This window comes from Dendropsophus ebraccatus, chromosome 1 (assembly GCF_027789765.1).
Source record: "Dendropsophus ebraccatus isolate aDenEbr1 chromosome 1, aDenEbr1.pat, whole genome shotgun sequence".
NCBI lineage: Eukaryota > Metazoa > Chordata > Amphibia > Anura > Hylidae > Dendropsophus > Dendropsophus ebraccatus.
Genome location: NC_091454.1, coordinates 218920017 through 218937303, shown reverse-complemented (window position 1 = coordinate 218937303; position 17287 = coordinate 218920017). Strand labels below are relative to the sequence as shown.

Here is a 17287-nt window from a genome sequence, read left to right as displayed (position 1 = left end):
TTTTCCATATAGCTAAAGCCATATCGACCTATGCTCACCTGACAGAGACCAAAAAAGTCTCCGCCCCTGAAGCATAAGGGCCAAAAGCATATACAGCAATGGACACGGCAAACACAGCTATCTCAGTGTGAAGTCCTTCCAGTATGAGCGGCCTGTATGTTTGTAATAAATATGACTCCTGATATGGCCTCACATTTCTGTTTTTCACCAAATATAAATGGTAGGATCTTTGATTTACTTATTTCTTTTTTTTTTTTTTAAAGCCTTTGGGATGAGTTCCTTGATTTCTGGAGCATATTTACTTTACATTGGAGGCTTTGACATGTACTGACATTGTGACGTGCGGGGGCACTGTAAGTGATCATCTGGCCCAGCTCTGCGTTCCTTTACTGTGTGTGCTATTTGCAGGCTTTATTACATCATTTAATAGGGAGATGTAAGATAAAAATCTTTTATTATGTTAAGCTTAATATTTTACTGTAGTTTCTTTAAAAAAAAAATTGTAAAAGATGTGCTGCATTGGCCGGGAATCGAACCCGGGCCTCCCGCGTGGCAGGCGAGAATTCTACCACTGAACCACCAATGCTTGCATGTCCTAACATATTAATTTTTGAGGAACATTCTCAATGTCAGTATTTGTATGTTAAAGGAGAACTCTGTTAAAAAAGTAAAATTCCTGCTCACTGACCCCCGTTGGCCTCCTTCCTGGTCCTGAGACGTCACTACCTGGCTCAGAAATGCCTCATTAGCCAGTCACTGAGTGGGGCAAGACATCTCTGCAGTCACTGAGTGGGTACTGCCCGCCGGGTCGCGAGGACACAGGAACCTGAAAGAAACTTAAGACCTGAGGCTGAGATTGAGCTGGTGACACTGTGCTGCAAGGGCATGGGATGGATAAGTATGGCTTCTTTATTATGTTCCGTAACCCCCCCACCCCATCACCGCCGCCGACTGTGAATTTTTACTTTTTGCTGGAGTTCCCCTATAAGCATATGTACTATATATTTAAAGTGTCACTCTTATTGGTGAAAACATTTGACATGTCAAAAATTTTGATTGGTCCAGGAGCACCAATTGGGATTGGTTAGGTTCTTACATACACAACTACACAACCGCCTGGGTAACAGCATGATGGCCATATTAAACAGCCCGACCACGCTGTGTAATCGAATGTCAATCTGCTAGATCACACATGGCTTAAATATTGTGCAGCAAGGGTTATTATATATATATATATATATATATATATATATATATATATATATATGTATATAGTATGTGGGTTCTTTGCAGCCCTTGCTTTTTTACATGAAAAATAATATTTATACTTACCTATTTTCCCCTGGTGTCCTGAAGCCTTACGCCCGTGTTCCCTGCTCACTGCTGACGCATGTGGCCCAGTCTCTTCAGTGACAGGTGGCTCAGCCAATCAATGGCCAAGACGGGACAGCGCCGAAGGCAATGATTGGCTGAGACGCTTGTCACTGAGGAGATGGGGCCAGATGCATCACCAGGGAACACAGGTGTACGGCTGCAGGACACCAGGGGAGAATAGGTAAGTATAAGCTTCATTATTTTTACACATTCATCAGCCGCCAGCCACACACCATTACACGTAGCGATGCACGGCTAGTGACAATGATTTTTAAGTAAGTTTAAACTACAATGATCAGTCAATCAACTCCTGATCGTTGTCTTTATTACGTGGAGCCATAATCTGCCCAATAGGCTTGATTCAGCAGATCATCGCTCTGTGTAATAGGGCCCAAAGGAGCTGGAAAGTGATAACCCCCATGAGCGACATTTGGATGCTCCTCTACTAGTTGTCAGATTATCCAACATAGAAGGTGATGGGAAAGAGTGATGGGATCTGAGCGCCTTCCTACCACTTTGTGACTGATTACATTCTGTTTGCCTTGTAATAAAACCCTATGACAATGACTACATTGTGTGGAGGAGTGTGGCAGGCATAGGTGTGAATTGTGTCTTTGTCACCTCTCCACTCCTGTCACACCCTACCGTACTGCCCTAAAGTGTGACCAAACCAAATGGAGAGGAGAAGACCACAGGAATAAGACTATACCAAAGAGGTCTGATACCTACAGTGATGGAGAGGATCAGAGCAGATCACTGAGGTCAGAGACACAGGGTGAAGGGTAAAAGGTGACAGAAATATTTCAGCTCATGCCTGGGCCTCCTCCTGAGCCGCCATTTTTGTATCAAGACAACAAGTATTCAGCTTCAATATATTATACAGCTATAGGGGGCATCCTTCAAACATGAAACTGTGCATTGTTAGGGAATGGTCGACCATTGATCGAGGAGATGCCACCAAGTGGAGGTGCCAAGCTTCAGAACTCACCCCCACAAAGCCCAATAGGACAAGATTGGTCAGCCATGTGAGGAGGAGGCAGGGGAGGTCATAAAAGGCTAAAGTAGGGAGTGCTACTAGATCATCCATGAGTGGAGACCCCTAAAGGGCCTTTTACACCGGCCGATTACCATTTGGGTGTGTTGCTCTGGTCACAGATTAGGTTACTTGGTGAGCTTGGGTTTGCTAGGTTTTTCCATGTTGAATCTCGGGATGTGTGAATTGTTCCCAGGATCCTAAGTGTTGGTAAAATGGATGTGTTAATGTGTCGGCATGGTGTCAACACTGCTTTAGGCCAACATAGTTTGAAGTGTGTCCATAAAGTGAAGTTTGTCCATATAGTGTAGAGTGTCCATATAGTGTAGTGTGTCCATATAGTAGAGTGTGTCCATATAGTAGAGTGTGTCCATATAGTGTAGTGTCCATATAGTGTAGTGTGTCCATATAGTGTAGTGTCCATATAGTGTAGTGTCCATATAGTGTAGTGTGTCCATATAGTGTAGTGTGTCCATATAGTAAAGTGTGTCCATATAGTAAAGTGTCTCCATAGTGTAGAGCAGTGATTTTCAACCAGTCTGCCGTGGCACACTAGGGTGCCGCGACACATGGTCGGGTGTGAAGCAGGGAAAGTTCCCCAAACTATGGTGCCCCTGCAGATCGCCCCGCTGCTGCTGTCCGCCTCACCTACTGGCCGCCTGTAGCACCCGGACGTGCTCCTCCTATCTAATCAGCGGAGACCGGGAGCGTCTCCGAGATGGTTGCCGCTGCTGTCTGCCTCACCTACTGGCCGCCCGTATGGCCCGGACGTGCTCCTCCAATCAGCGGAGACCGGGAGCGTGGTGTGTTGCGGCGGGCCGTAGCACACACGTTGATTGGATGCGTGCATCGTCTCCGCTGATTGGAGGAGCACGTCCGGGCCATACGGGCGGCCAGTAGGTGAGGCGGACAGCAGCGGCAACCATCTCGGAGAAGGTGAGGAGGAAGGGGGGGAGAGAAACCTGGGGATGGGGAGAGAAACTGGAGAAAACAATGGGGGAGAGAAACCTGGGGATGGGGAGAGAAGCATGGGGGAGAAACAGGGGGGGAGAGACAGGGAAAGAAGCATGGGGGAGAGAAACCTGGGGATGGGGGAGAAAAACATGGGGATGGGGGAGAGAAACAGCGGAGAGAAGCAGGGGGGAGAGAAGCAGGGGGAGAGAAGTATGGTTGAGAGAAGCACAGGAGAGAAGCATGGGGGAGAGAAGCACAGGAGAGAAGCAGGGGGGAGAGAAGCACAGGAGAGAAGCAGGGGGGAGAGAAGCACAGGAGAGAAGTAGGGGGGAGAAGTATGGTGGAGAGAAGCAGGGGGGAGAGAAGTATGGTGGAGAGAAGCACAGGAGAGAAGCATGGGGGAGAGAAGCACAGGAGAGAAGCAGGGGGAGAGAAGCACAGGAGAGAAGCAGGGGGGAGAAGTATGGTGGAGAGAAGCCCAGGGGAGAAGAAAACAGGCCCAGGTTTCACACTGAGTGAGTATAAATACATTTAGAATCTATATTAATAACTATATGTATAATATGTACTGTTTTAGTGTCATTTTGTGCCATTTTGGTTGGTGGTGTGCCCCGGGATTTTTTAAGTATAAAAATCGTGCCGTGGCTCAAAAAAGGTTGAAAATCACTGGTGCAGAGTGTCCATATAGTGTAGAGCGTGTCCATATAGTGTAGTGTGTCCATATAGTGTAGAGTGTGTCTATATAGTACAGTGTGTCCATATAGTGTAGAGGGTCCATATAGTGTAGAGTGTCCGTATAGTGTAGAGTGTGTCCATATAGTGTAGTGTCCATATAGTGTAGTGTGTCCATATAGTGTAGTGTCCATATAGTGTAGAGTGTCCATATAGTGTAGTGTCCATATAGTGTAGTGTGTCCATATAGTGTAGTGTCCATATAGTGTAGAGTGTCCATATAGTGTAGTGTGTCCATATAGTGTAGAGTGTGTCCATATAGTGTAGAGTGTCCATATAGTGTAGTGTGTCCATATAGTGTAGTGTTCATATAGTGTAGTGTGTCCATATAGTAAAGTGTGTCCATATAGTGTAAAGTGTCCATATAGTGTAGAGTGTCCATATAGTGTAGAGTGTGTCCATATAGTGTAGAGTGTGTCCATATAGTGTAGAGTGTCCATATAGTGTAGTGTGTCCATATAGTGTAGTGTGTCCATATAGTGTAGTGTCCATATAGTGTAGTGTGTCCATATAGTAAAGTGTGTCCATATAGTGTAAAGTGTCCATATAGTGTAAAGTGTCCATATAGTGTAGAGTGTCCATATAGTGTAGAGTGTCCATATAGTGTAGAGTGTGTCCATATAGTGTAGAGTGTCCATATAGTGTAGTGTGTCCATATAGTGTAGTGTGTCCATATAGTGTAGAGTGTGTCCATATAGTGTAGAGTGTGTCCATATAGTGTAGTGTGTCCATATAGTGTAGTGTGTCCATATAGTGTAGTGTCCATATAGTGTAGTGTGTCCATATAGTGTAGAGTGTGTCCATATAGTGTAGAGTGTGTCCATATAGTGTAGTGTGTCCATATAGTGTAGTGTGTCCATATAGTGTAGTGTCCATATAGTGTAGTGTGTCCATATAGTAAAGTGTGTCCATATAGTGTAAAGTGTCCATATAGTGTAAAGTGTCCATATAGTGTAAAGTGTCCATATAGTGTAGAGTGTGTCCATATAGTGTAGAGTGTCCATATAGTGTAGTGTGTCCATATAGTGTAGTGTGTCCATATAGTGAGGTGTGTCCATATAGTGTAGTGTGTCCATATAGTGTAGTGTGTCCATATAGTGTAGTGTGTCCATATATTGTAGTGTGTCCATATAGTGTAGTGTCCATATAGTGTAGTGTCCATATAGTGTAGTGTGTCCATATAGTGTTCATCTCATGTCTGGGAAAGCTTTGATCCACCACAAAAGTTCATGGATCCCATCATTCCGGTTCCCCCCTTGTCCCATCTGCCCCCAAGCTGGACCACCACCAACCATCACTGTATACAGAAGCCCATATACCTGAAGGTCCTGATTCATTATACAGTTTCTCAGCCATGAGATTGGTGTTGATGCACAGCACGAGAAGCCGAGCAATAACAACAGAAAAAAACAGAACTCTAATACATATCAATGGCCAGATATAAAATAAAAATGAGACAAAATTCTAGATATCGAAAAGGTTTAAAAAAATTTTAGTAATTTTTTTAGTGAACGTAAAGAATTTTTTTTCTTTATATTCTGAACCTCTTATGTTACACAATAGCCCAGATGGGTTATAAAATATAGAAAAATCCTTCCTGTAAACCAGAGGTTTCCTAGGACTATTAGGTCTGAGCTCAGGATGTGATTCTTTCTCCTGTAAGACGCCGGACACAGGATCTTCTGTACAGATGTTTCTTGGCTGCAGAGGAAAGTGATGATGTGGCAGAATGAGGTTTATAACATATGAAAGGAGTCGGATGCTGCCTGTATATATGTACATCTTTTCTTTATATGCTACTGGATAACAAAAGAGTCAGCTGAACTCACACAGTAAAATATCAATATGAAAAAAATATATATACTTTAAAAAAAAAAAAACCTCATGCATTGGCCGGGAATCGAACCCGGGCCTCCCGCGTGGCAGGCGAGAATTCTACCACTGAACCACCAATGCTTAGATACTTACATTCACCTCTCAAAAACTTTCGAAAACTTAATTCTGCATGGCTATGTGTTGCACTTGTTGGGTGACCGAGGTCCGTTACTGTTCGTTGCTGAGCTAGTATATGGGGGCAGTGTTTTTGGAAACTTCTCTTCAGGCTATGAAGCTACAGTACTGACTAAGACAAAACTCATCTACAAAGTTAAAGAAGCCCTCCTAATACACAAAAACGTTCGACATGGCTAAAACGTTCCTGTATTCTCTATGGGGAGGTGGTGGTGATCATTCGGAAAAGCCCCATACACGTCTGATTGACGGCTGAACCCACGAGGTATTACTAAAGTATAAGGGTGGCAATACACAGGAAAAAATTGATAGATCGTTTGGATTTGAACGATATTCGTTTAGTGTAATAGCAGACAACAATTAAACGACCAATGACAAATCGTTGGTCGTTTGATAGAATTTGGACCTATTTTCATCGTTAATCACTTGCAAATCGTTGGCATGTAATAAGACGTTGTTTGGTCGTTCGCAGTAGCGATGACAGGACGACCGCAAGAACGATCATAAGTAACATCGTTCCGTGTAATATATTTGTATCTGATGTATATATTTTGTATTTGTTTTCATTTGTATTCTATGATGTTATACTAATGGATGTTAATGGTCATGTGACATTACTCGGAACAGGTGCTCCCGTTCTCCTTTGTCTGGGGCGTGTCTATCCCGAGGCGGGACATCACATTCCATACACATATAAACCTGTAAGGTACCCACATACATTTGCCATGATTAAGGGGTTCTAACCCTGCAACGCGTCGGCGTGTTTTTATCATTTATTTATTTATTTTTGCTTTCTGTTTTGTGATGTCCCAATAAAGCTACCATAATTTTATTGAATTTTTCGTTTCATGGACTTTCCGGGTTGCGGCCCGCAATACAATTTCACTTCCAGGAGGTCCAAACACACCTGCGCTAATTGTGAGTGAGCTGACATATTCTCCTTTTATGCTGTTTTTGGACCGCCGCCCGGTTCCCGTGCACGTTGTTCGATGCAGCGGTATCGGCCGGTGCTGAAGCACTGGAGATCGGCCGGCCCGCCCCCAGTGGGAGAGAATAAGCTCCCCTTTATGACGCGGCTCCATTCATTCTAAGCGAGCCGCGTCATACAGGGGAGGGAATTCCCTCCCACTGGGGGCGGGCGGGCCGACCTCCAGTGCTTCAGCACCGGCTTCCCCGTCCCGGTGCCGATCGATCCGTGGGTTTAGGTTAAAGAGGATGTACTGGGTGGTACATCCTCTTTAAGGAAACTGCTCATACTGCAATTCCCAAAAATGACTACTGTGGATGACTACTGTGCAATTATAGACAAGGTACAGGGATATGTATACTGCCAAGAGAGTAGATTTATAAAATTATATATATATATATATATATATATATATATATATATATATATATATATATATATGACAGCTATAGAGCAAACCAACTGTAAACATAGGAATCAGTCCATTGTTCCCAGCTGATTCCTCTTAGGTTGGGGGAGGTGATGATGTGGTGATGAGGTGATATAGCAGGATGTATATAAGCAATTCATACATTATATGTAATTAAATAAAGGAAATCATTACCTGTCACATAACTACAGTATTTATGGATAAATGAGGGGGGGAAAAAAAAAAATGCTCTTGCATTGGCCGGGAATCGAACCCGGGCCTCCCGCGTGGCAGGCGAGAATTCTACCACTGAACCACCAATGCTTAGATGTTATTGACTTTTCCAAAAGTTTCCACATCTTTTCTATTGGTACAGCAGACGAAAAATTTAAGAAATCCAGCCACACTCATTTTTAAAAAAATTTTTTAGTAAGTGCTGGAAATAACATGCTCTTACCTCCCCGGCTCCAGCGCTGGTGGAAACTCTGCTCCCCGGTCTGAGTGGATACCAGGGTAGTGATGTACATGGTTCAATCAGCCAGTCAGCGACCGAGGCGGGACCCCACTACGGCTGCTGACTGGCTGAGTGGACCTCACACATCGCAACGCAGGTCCCCGCTCACACTAGGAAGCGGTTGGGGACCAGGGAGCGGTGATATGCGGCCACCAGCGCTGGAGCGGGGGAGGTAAGAGTATGTTATTTCTGCCTATTCTCCTTCAAACAGTGAAAACTCATCTATGCTCAGCCAAGCCAACCATGCATGCGTATGGGGGAGTTTGCTGTGGAGAGTGGACACCATTGCTGAGTCACCAATGGTCGCATTTAGTCCAAGGCAAAAATTTAAAAACCCTATTGCATTCATCAATCTTATTGCTGTCACCAAATCAGATCATGGTGAGACAAAATGTTGACCAACCATTTTCTGTGCATGATCCATCGCTCGCCATGGCTGATGGAAGACCTATGGCTGACGGAAGTCTGATCTGCTGAAAACAAACAGATTCGGCATGATCGAACAAGTTTGTCCACATTGTACTGTACAAACGTCCGGTTTGTATGGCCAGCCTAAGACCTCCATGCTTTCACCATTCCCTGTAATAAAACTCTATGGCCGTGCCTCCACGCTTGTGTCAGAACCATGTGTGAATTGTGTCTCTCGCACCTCTTCTCTCTTGTCTCTCCTCCACCATTCCTTGAAGTGTGACCTAAACAAATGGTGACGATCAGACCATGGGAACCACAAATAACTTTCTAAAATGTCCAGGTTTCCAAACCAATTGGAAGCTCACCATGGTTCTCACAAGTGCTGCAGCCTACCAGAACTTGCTGAGGAACCCTCATCGAGCTGTTAAGTGCTGATCTAGTGGATCGGCACTTTCTTACTGCCTTAATCTGTGTAATAAGACCCTTACATTACAGATTTGGTTGGGTATGGACCATGGTCTACACTACCATGGTCCTGTGACTTGGCCAACAATCTTAGGAATCTGCAGGTTGGCCCACCCTGATGGTTTCCTTCATATCTACAAGAGTGAAAGGCAGATAAGCTCCAAACGTAATGTTTTGGACCCAACAACAAAAGCTCGTGTCTATGGCAGGTATAGGTCAAAGTTCGGTGAAGGTTGAGGAGACCAGACTAATAAACCTATCGTACCTTGAGTCCCATAGTGTTTGAGCTGGACCATTTCATATATCTCATTTAACCTTTTGGTAGACCGCCACTGGAAACATACAAGCCATGATTTGGATGGTTTGGTTTACTCTTTATGGTCACCCTCTACATTACCATGCCAAGACTAGAGATGATCGAACAGCGCTGATGTTCAGGTTCGTGCGAACTCGAACCATCGATATTTAACTCCCGCAGTCTTCCCGTTCTGTGGGGAAGGTGGAGACAGCCCGAGTCCCGCCTGGAAAACAGGAATACAGCCTGGGCCATAGGTCTGTCATCACCTTCCCCACGGAACAGGAAGACTGCGGGAGTCAAGTACCGATGGTTCGAGTTCGTACAAACCTGAACATCAGCGCTGTTTGAGTATCTCTAGCCAAGACCTGAACAGTCCATAGCTCAGGTTGATGTTTCTTTGCTTATTTTACTGTTCCACCTACAACTTCCTCCATCTGATCCATGAATCTTGAAACTGCCCTTTTGGCTGACTACCATCTAAGGACACTATAGAGCCATCAGAACCAACAACTCTAGAACTGGCCACCAATGCCGCACATCTCCTTGTGTCGTGATCGGCCCAGTACTCTCTCCATGGCAGACACCAATTACAATGCACTTGGTAATATGTATTAGGTTCTTTCCGATGCAAAATCCCACGGTAAGGAGTGTGAATGAGAATCCTATGAAGGATTAGTTCCCAGGACCCAGGGTGATAGTAACATGGAGGTGTGAACGGCAAGGCTTCCGCATGGTGTCTATACTGCTCTAGGCAGACTAGTGTCTTGAAGTGTGTCCAGGTATTGTTCTTCACACCTCGAGGACTTTGATCTCCTCTGAGGACGTGTGACCTGTTCCTGTTTAGCTTCCTCTCCGACCCCCATGGGATTTGTCACCACTAGGACGGCTTCAGGCCTCCATAGTATAACAGTGTGCACTATCATTCACATGCAGCGTATATACACAGTGACAACAACAAGCAGTGTAACAGCAGAGTGTATAAGAGCCTGAGGTAATGAAGGGGGTAGGACTGGAGCTGACCCCCCCCCCCCCCAACTATCCTCACATGTGTAAATGAGTACAGGGGCCATAGTCACTGACACACTTCTAGGCACACGTCTGTGGTGGTCACATGGTGTCTGGAGCCATGATACTGTATATAATTCGGCTGTCTAGGCATGATGGGAATTGTAGTTTTGTAACAGCTGGAGGGCCAAAGGTTCCCCATCCCTCTAGTATACTGACCATATCATATAATATATGCAACTGTAAGTAGAAGCCAGCTCACCGGGATACTGCCGCGCACGGTCCACACTCCAACAGGTGCTTGTTTGTTGCTCCAATACGATACAAAGGACCAGCGTGTTGCAGGTGAAATGAACGATTTTTATTCGGACCCATAAGACCACAGATACATCAGTTAGTATTCACACACAGATGTCAACGCGTTTCTGATGCTATCGCATCCTTAATCATGACAGTTGTATCCCTCTATGGAGCTGGTTTTTAAACCCTATGCTCCACCCCTTGCTGATGTCAGCACTTGATTAACTGCACATGTTATATGGGTAAAGTGAATTAAAAACCAACACAAACAGTTTAAAAACAATACTACTGGGATATAACAGTATTCATATGCCATTATTTACACTATATACATATGGTAGAGCTGCAAGTCACAGACATTATACAATGCTCTTGATAAAGAAGTAGTATGAGGCCATCCATTCATAAATCTAGTAATGTAGTAGCAACTCACGTCTGAGATTTAACCCCTTCGGGGAGCAAGTTCCAAGCTGGAAAATCCAAAAGGCTTCCCTCTGTTGTAACTTACTCCTCCTATCACCTCCTCTCTGTAGTGGCATGACCTTTTCTATAGCATGGAACTGCATGGAATCTGTTTTGCCTCCATGTTTCTCCACGAAATGTCTGGATGCCCCTGATAGGTTCCTAGTGGTGCTATGGTTTACGTCATACAAATGCTCCAATATACGTGTGCGGAGACGCCTAGTTGTGCATCCTATATACATGAGACTGCAATCTGTGCAGTGTATAGCGTAAACCACAAAATCACTATCACAGTTCAAAAAATGTTTAATAGCAAACCTTTGCTTGTTTTCACTGTCACTGTAATATTTGGTTTGTGTGGCATGGCGGCATACACTGCATCTCCCACACCTGTAGAACCCTTTACATGAGAGCCATGTTTGTGGGGGAATGTTTGTCCTTGGCACTGAAGGGGACAGCACATCACCCAGTGTTCTTGCCCGTCTAGAGACTATGTTACACCCATCTTTTAGAATTTCATCTAGCACCGGATCTCCCTGTAAGATATGTAAATTTCTCTGAATGATGCTTTTTACACTCCTGAATTGCGGGCTGTATCTTGTTACTAATGTTGGTATGTTTCTTGTCATTTTGTTTGTGTTCGTTTTTCCTTCCCGATATCATATCATGTCTGTCCTTTTTGTCCACTCTCACCCTGGCCCTGCGTAGCACCCATTCAGGATAGCCCCGTTGACGAAGCCTATCCCGACTGATGCTGCATTCCCTGTCATATGCCTCATATGTGCTGCAACAACTAGGCGTCTCCGCACACGTATATTGGAGCATTTGTATGACGTAAATCATAGCACCACTAGGAACCTATCAGGGGCATCCAGACATTTCGTGGAGAAACATGGAGGCAAAACGGATTCCATGCGGTTCCATGCTATAGAAAAGGTCATACCACTACAGAGAGGAGGTGATAGGAGGAGTAAGTTACAACAGAGGGAAGCCTTTTGGATTTTCCAGCTTGGAACTTGCTCCCCGAAGGGGTTAAATCTCAGACGTGAGTTGCTACTACATTACTAGATTTATGAATGGATGGCCTCATACTACTTCTTTATCAAGAGCATTGTATAATGTCTGTGACTTGCAGCTCAACCATATGTATATAGTGTAAATAATGGCATATGAGTACTGTTATATCCCAGTAGTATTGTTTTTAAACTGTTTGTGTTGGTTTTTAATTCACTTTACCCATATAACATGTGCAGTTAATCAAGTGCTGACATCAGCAAGGGGTGGAGCATAGGGTTTAAAAACCAGCTCCATAGAGGGATACAACTGTCATGATTAAGGATGCGATAGCATCAGAAACGCGTTGACATCTGTGTGTGAATACTAACTGATGTATCTGTGGTCTTATGGGTCCGAATAAAAATCGTTCATTTCACCTGCAACACGCTGGTCCTTTGTATCGTATGTGACCATATCATATACTGATCATATAATATATTGCCCATATGATGTACAAACCATATAATATACTTCCCATATACTGTGATACACTGACCATATTATATACTTCCCATATACTGTGATATACACTGACCATATAATATACTTCCCATATACTGTGATATACTGACCATATAATATACTTCCCATATACTGTGATATACTGACCATATAATATACTTCCCATATACTGTGATATACACTGATTATATAATATACTGACCATATACTGTGATATACACTGACCATATAATATACTGCCCATATACTGTAATATACACTGACCATATAATATACTGCCCATATACTGTTATATACACTGATCATATAATATACTGACCATACACTGTTATATACACTGATCATATCATATACTGCCCATATACTGTGATATACACTGACCATATAATATACTGCCCATATACTGTAATATACACTGACCATATAATATACTGACCATACACTGTTATATACACTGATCATATAATATACTGACCATATACTGTTATATACACTGATCATATCATATACTGCCCATATACTGTTATATACACTGATCATATAATATACTGACCATACACTGTTATATACACTGACCATATAATATACTGACCATACACTGTTATATACACTGATCATATCATATACTGCCCATACACTGTTATATACACTGATCATATAATATACTGCCCATAAACTGTGATATACACTGATTATATAATATACTGCCCATATACTGTAATATACACTGACCATATAATATACTGCCCATATACTGTGATATACACTGATTATATAATATACTGACCATATACTGTAATATACAGACCATACTATCATACAACCACAATATTATATATAAGCAGCTATAACATACCATTATATAGTAGGCATACACTATATTATCGGGATATAGAAGGAGCTACAGTATACTACCAGGCCTGTATAGAACACACCAGTATATAATAGGCAGACAGTACACTACCAGGCCTGTATAGAACACACCAGTATATAACAGGCAGACAGTATACTACCAGGCCTGTATAGAACACACCAGTATATAACAGGCAGACAGTATACTACCAGGCCTGTATAGAACACACCAGTATATAACAGGCAGACAGTATACTACCAGGCCTGTATAGAACACACCAGTATATAACAGGCAGACAGTATACTACCAGGCCTGTATAGAACACACCAGTATATAATAGGCAGACAGTATACTACCAGGCCTGTATAGAACACACCAGTATATAACAGGCACACAGTATACTATCACCATCTGTTGCTCGGGGACAGCCGGGCTGATGGGACGCGCTGCTGAGCACTGACAGCACGTGGCTCTGTGGCGCAATGGATAGCGCATTGGACTTCTAGCTGGTGCAGTCATTCAAAGGTTGTGGGTTCGAGTCCCACCAGAGTCGCTTTTTTTGCTCTGTGCCCCCCCCCCCCCCCCCCCCTCCCCTCCCCTCCCCTCCCCTCTATCTCCACTTACATAAATTACATGCTGCTTTCATTATTTATTTTGTTGCAGCGCTGCCTATTCACTGCAGATAGAGGGGGGATGTGACTGTGTATAACACACAGTGTCCGGGCAGACAGGGGGGCCGTGCTGTGTGACGTGTCTCCATCTGTAGTATCACACAGTCTGGGTGACTGAGAAAGAACCTGCACAGGAGGGAAGAAAAAGAGAAGAGCCGCACATGGGAACTGAACCCAGGACCCTGAGCATGGGAGGCGGGAGCACTACCGCTGTACCAGCCAGGAACAATAGCCAGGACCAACAGGTCTCCGTACTCTCCATAGTACTGTGTGCTAGTGTCAGCAGCCCCAGGGAAGGGAGCAGGAGCTACAGACAACAGACACCGGAGCAGAGAAAGGACATCAGAACAGAGAGAGGACACCAGAGAAAAGAGAGGACACCAGAGAAGAGAGAGGACACCAGAGAAAAGAGAGGACACCAGAGAAGAGAGGACACCAGAGAAAAGATAGGACACCAGAGAAGAGAGGACACCAGAGAAGAGAGGACACCAGAGAAGGGTAGGACACCAGAGAAGAGAGAGGACACCAGAGAAGAGAGAGGACACCAGAGAAAAGAGAGGACACCAGAGAAAAGAGAGGACACCAGAGAAAAGAGAGGACACCAGAGAAGAGAGGACACCAGAGAAGAGAGAGGACACCAGAGAAAAGATAGGACACCAGAGAAAAGATAGGACACCAGAGAAGAGAGGACACCAGAGAAGAGAGGACACCAGAGAAGGGTAGGACACCAGAGAAGAGAGAGGACACCAGAGAAGAGAGGACACCAGAGAAGAGAGAGGACACCTGAGAAGAGAGAGGACACCAGAGAAGAGAGAGGACACCAGAGAAAAGAGAGGACACCAGAGAAGAGAGGACACCAGAGAAGGGTAGGACACCAGAGAAGAGAGAGGACACCAGAGAAGAGAGGACACCAGAGAAGAGAGAGGACACCAGAGAAGAGAGAGGACACCAGAGAAGAGAGAGGACACCAGAGAAGAGAGGACACCAGAGAAGAGAGGACACCAGAGAAAAGAGAGGACACCAGAGAAGAGAGGACACCAGAGAAGAGAGGACACCAGAGAAAAGATAGGACACCAGAGAAGAGAGGACACCAGAGAAGAGAGGACACCAGAGAAGGGTAGGACACCAGAGAAGAGAGAGGACACCAGAGAAGAGAGAGGACACCAGAGAAAAGAGAGGACACCAGAGAAAAGAGAGGACACCAGAGAAAAGAGAGGACACCAGAGAAGAGAGGACACCAGAGAAGAGAGAGGACACCAGAGAAGAGAGAGGACACCAGAGAAAAGATAGGACACCAGAGAAAAGATAGGACACCAGAGAAGAGAGGACACCAGAGAAGAGAGGACACCAGAGAAGGGTAGGACACCAGAGAAGAGAGAGGACACCAGAGAAGAGAGGACACCAGAGAAGAGAGAGGACACCTGAGAAGAGAGAGGACACCAGAGAAGAGAGAGGACACCAGAGAAAAGAGAGGACACCAGAGAAGAGAGGACACCAGAGAAGGGTAGGACACCAGAGAAGAGAGAGGACACCAGAGAAGAGAGGACACCAGAGAAGAGAGAGGACACCAGAGAAGAGAGAGGACACCAGAGAAGAGAGGACACCAGAGAAGAGAGGACACCAGAGAAGAGAGGACACCAGAGAAAAGAGAGGACACCAGAGAAGAGAGGACACCAGAGAAGAGAGGACACCAGAGAAGAGAAAGGACACCAGAGAAAAGATAGGACACCAGAGAAGAGAGGACACCAGAGAAGGGTAGGACACCAGAGAAGAGAGGACACCAGAGAAGGGTAGGACACCAGAGAAGAGAGAGGACACCAGAGAAGAGAAAGGACACCAGAGAAAAGATAGGACACCAGAGAAGAGAAAGGACACCAGAGAAAAGATAGGACACCAGAGAAGAGAGGACACCAGAGAAGGGTAGGACACCAGAGAAGAGAGGACACCAGAGAAGGGTAGGACACCAGAGAAGAGAGGACACCAGAGCAGAGAGGACACCAGAGAAGAGAGAGGACACCAGAGAAGAGAGAGGACACCAGAGAAGAGAGAGGACACCAGAGAAAAGAGAGGACACCAGAGAAAAGAGAGGACACCAGAGAAGAGAGGACACCAGAGAAGAGAGGACACCAGAGAAGGGTAGGACACCAGAGAAGGGTAGGACACCAGAGAAGAGAGAGGACACCAGAGAAGAGAGGACACCAGAGAAGAGAGAGGACACCAGAGAAGAGAGAGGACACCAGAGAAGAGAGAGGACACCAGAGAAGAGAGGACACCAGAGAAGAGAGGACACCAGAGAAGAGAGGACACCAGAGAAGAGAGAGGACACCAGAGAAAAGAGAGGACACCAGAGAAAAGAGAGGACACCAGAGCAGAGAGAGGACACCAGAGAAGAGAGAGGACACCAGAGAAGAGAGAGGACACCAGAGAAAAGAGAGGACACCAGAGAAAAGAGAGGACACCAGAGCAGAGAGAGGACACCAGAGAAGAGAGGACACCAGAGCAGAGAGAGTGCATCACAGCAGAGAGAGGACACCAGAAAATAGAGACTGCATCTGTCCATATGTACTATCACAGTTCCCAGGCTCGGACTGGCCCACAGGGGAGCAGGGGAATCCCCCGGTGGGCCCTACCCATTGGTGGGCCCCTAAGCAGGAGGTCTGTATCCCTGTTTAGCAGCTTCAGGATGACATATAATCCCCCAGTTAGTTTCATGGGACGTCACAAGAAACTTAAGTGGACGGCTGTGCTGTTTGCATAGAGCAGGGAAGGGGAACCTTCGTCCAGCTGTTGCAAAACTACAACTCCCATCATGCCTGGACAGCTCCTATACACTAGAACAGGGATGGGGAACCTTCAGCCTTTCAGCTGTTGCAAAACTACAACTCCCATCATGCCAGTTCCCCATCCCTGGAGTGTCTGACCAGTTACTAACAGTGAGCGAGCATTGCCGGTCACATACACAGCACTGTGCAAAGTCGCTATAGTAATGTGAAAGGTTTGGCGCTGGATATATCTGGTGTATGTAGGGTGGGCCCCTAGAATAAAATATTCCCTGATGGGCCCAAGGTACCCCAGTCCAACACTGACAGTGCCCCCTGCTACTACACCATCTCTAGTTACCTACTGGTCTATATGTACTATCACAGTGCCCCCTGCTACTACACCATCTCTAGTTACCTACTGGTCTATATGTACTATCACAGTGCCCCCTGCTACTACACCATCTCTAGTTACCTACTGGTCTATATGTACTATCACAGTGCCCCCTGCTACTACACCATCTCTAGTTACCTACTGGTCTATATGTACTA

At 45.1% G+C, this 17287-nt stretch overlaps 1 long non-coding RNA gene and 1 other non-coding gene across 2 annotated transcripts in view; one reads left to right on the top strand and one right to left on the bottom strand.

Moving 5' to 3' along the window:
- Nucleotides 1–5606: 5606 nt before the first annotated feature.
- LOC138802119 (uncharacterized) overlaps nucleotides 5607–17287 on the bottom strand; it is a 35956-nt gene continuing 24275 nt past the window's right edge. Inside the window, exon 3 of the long non-coding RNA XR_011364692.1 lies at nucleotides 5607–5794. This is a non-coding gene — a long non-coding RNA (uncharacterized lncRNA). The remainder of the gene's footprint in view (nucleotides 5795–17287) is intronic.
- On the top strand, nucleotides 13774–13858 carry TRNAR-UCU (transfer RNA arginine (anticodon UCU)). Its single transcript is given in 2 exon segments — nucleotides 13774–13810; nucleotides 13823–13858. It is a non-coding gene; the product is annotated as a tRNA-Arg (tRNA).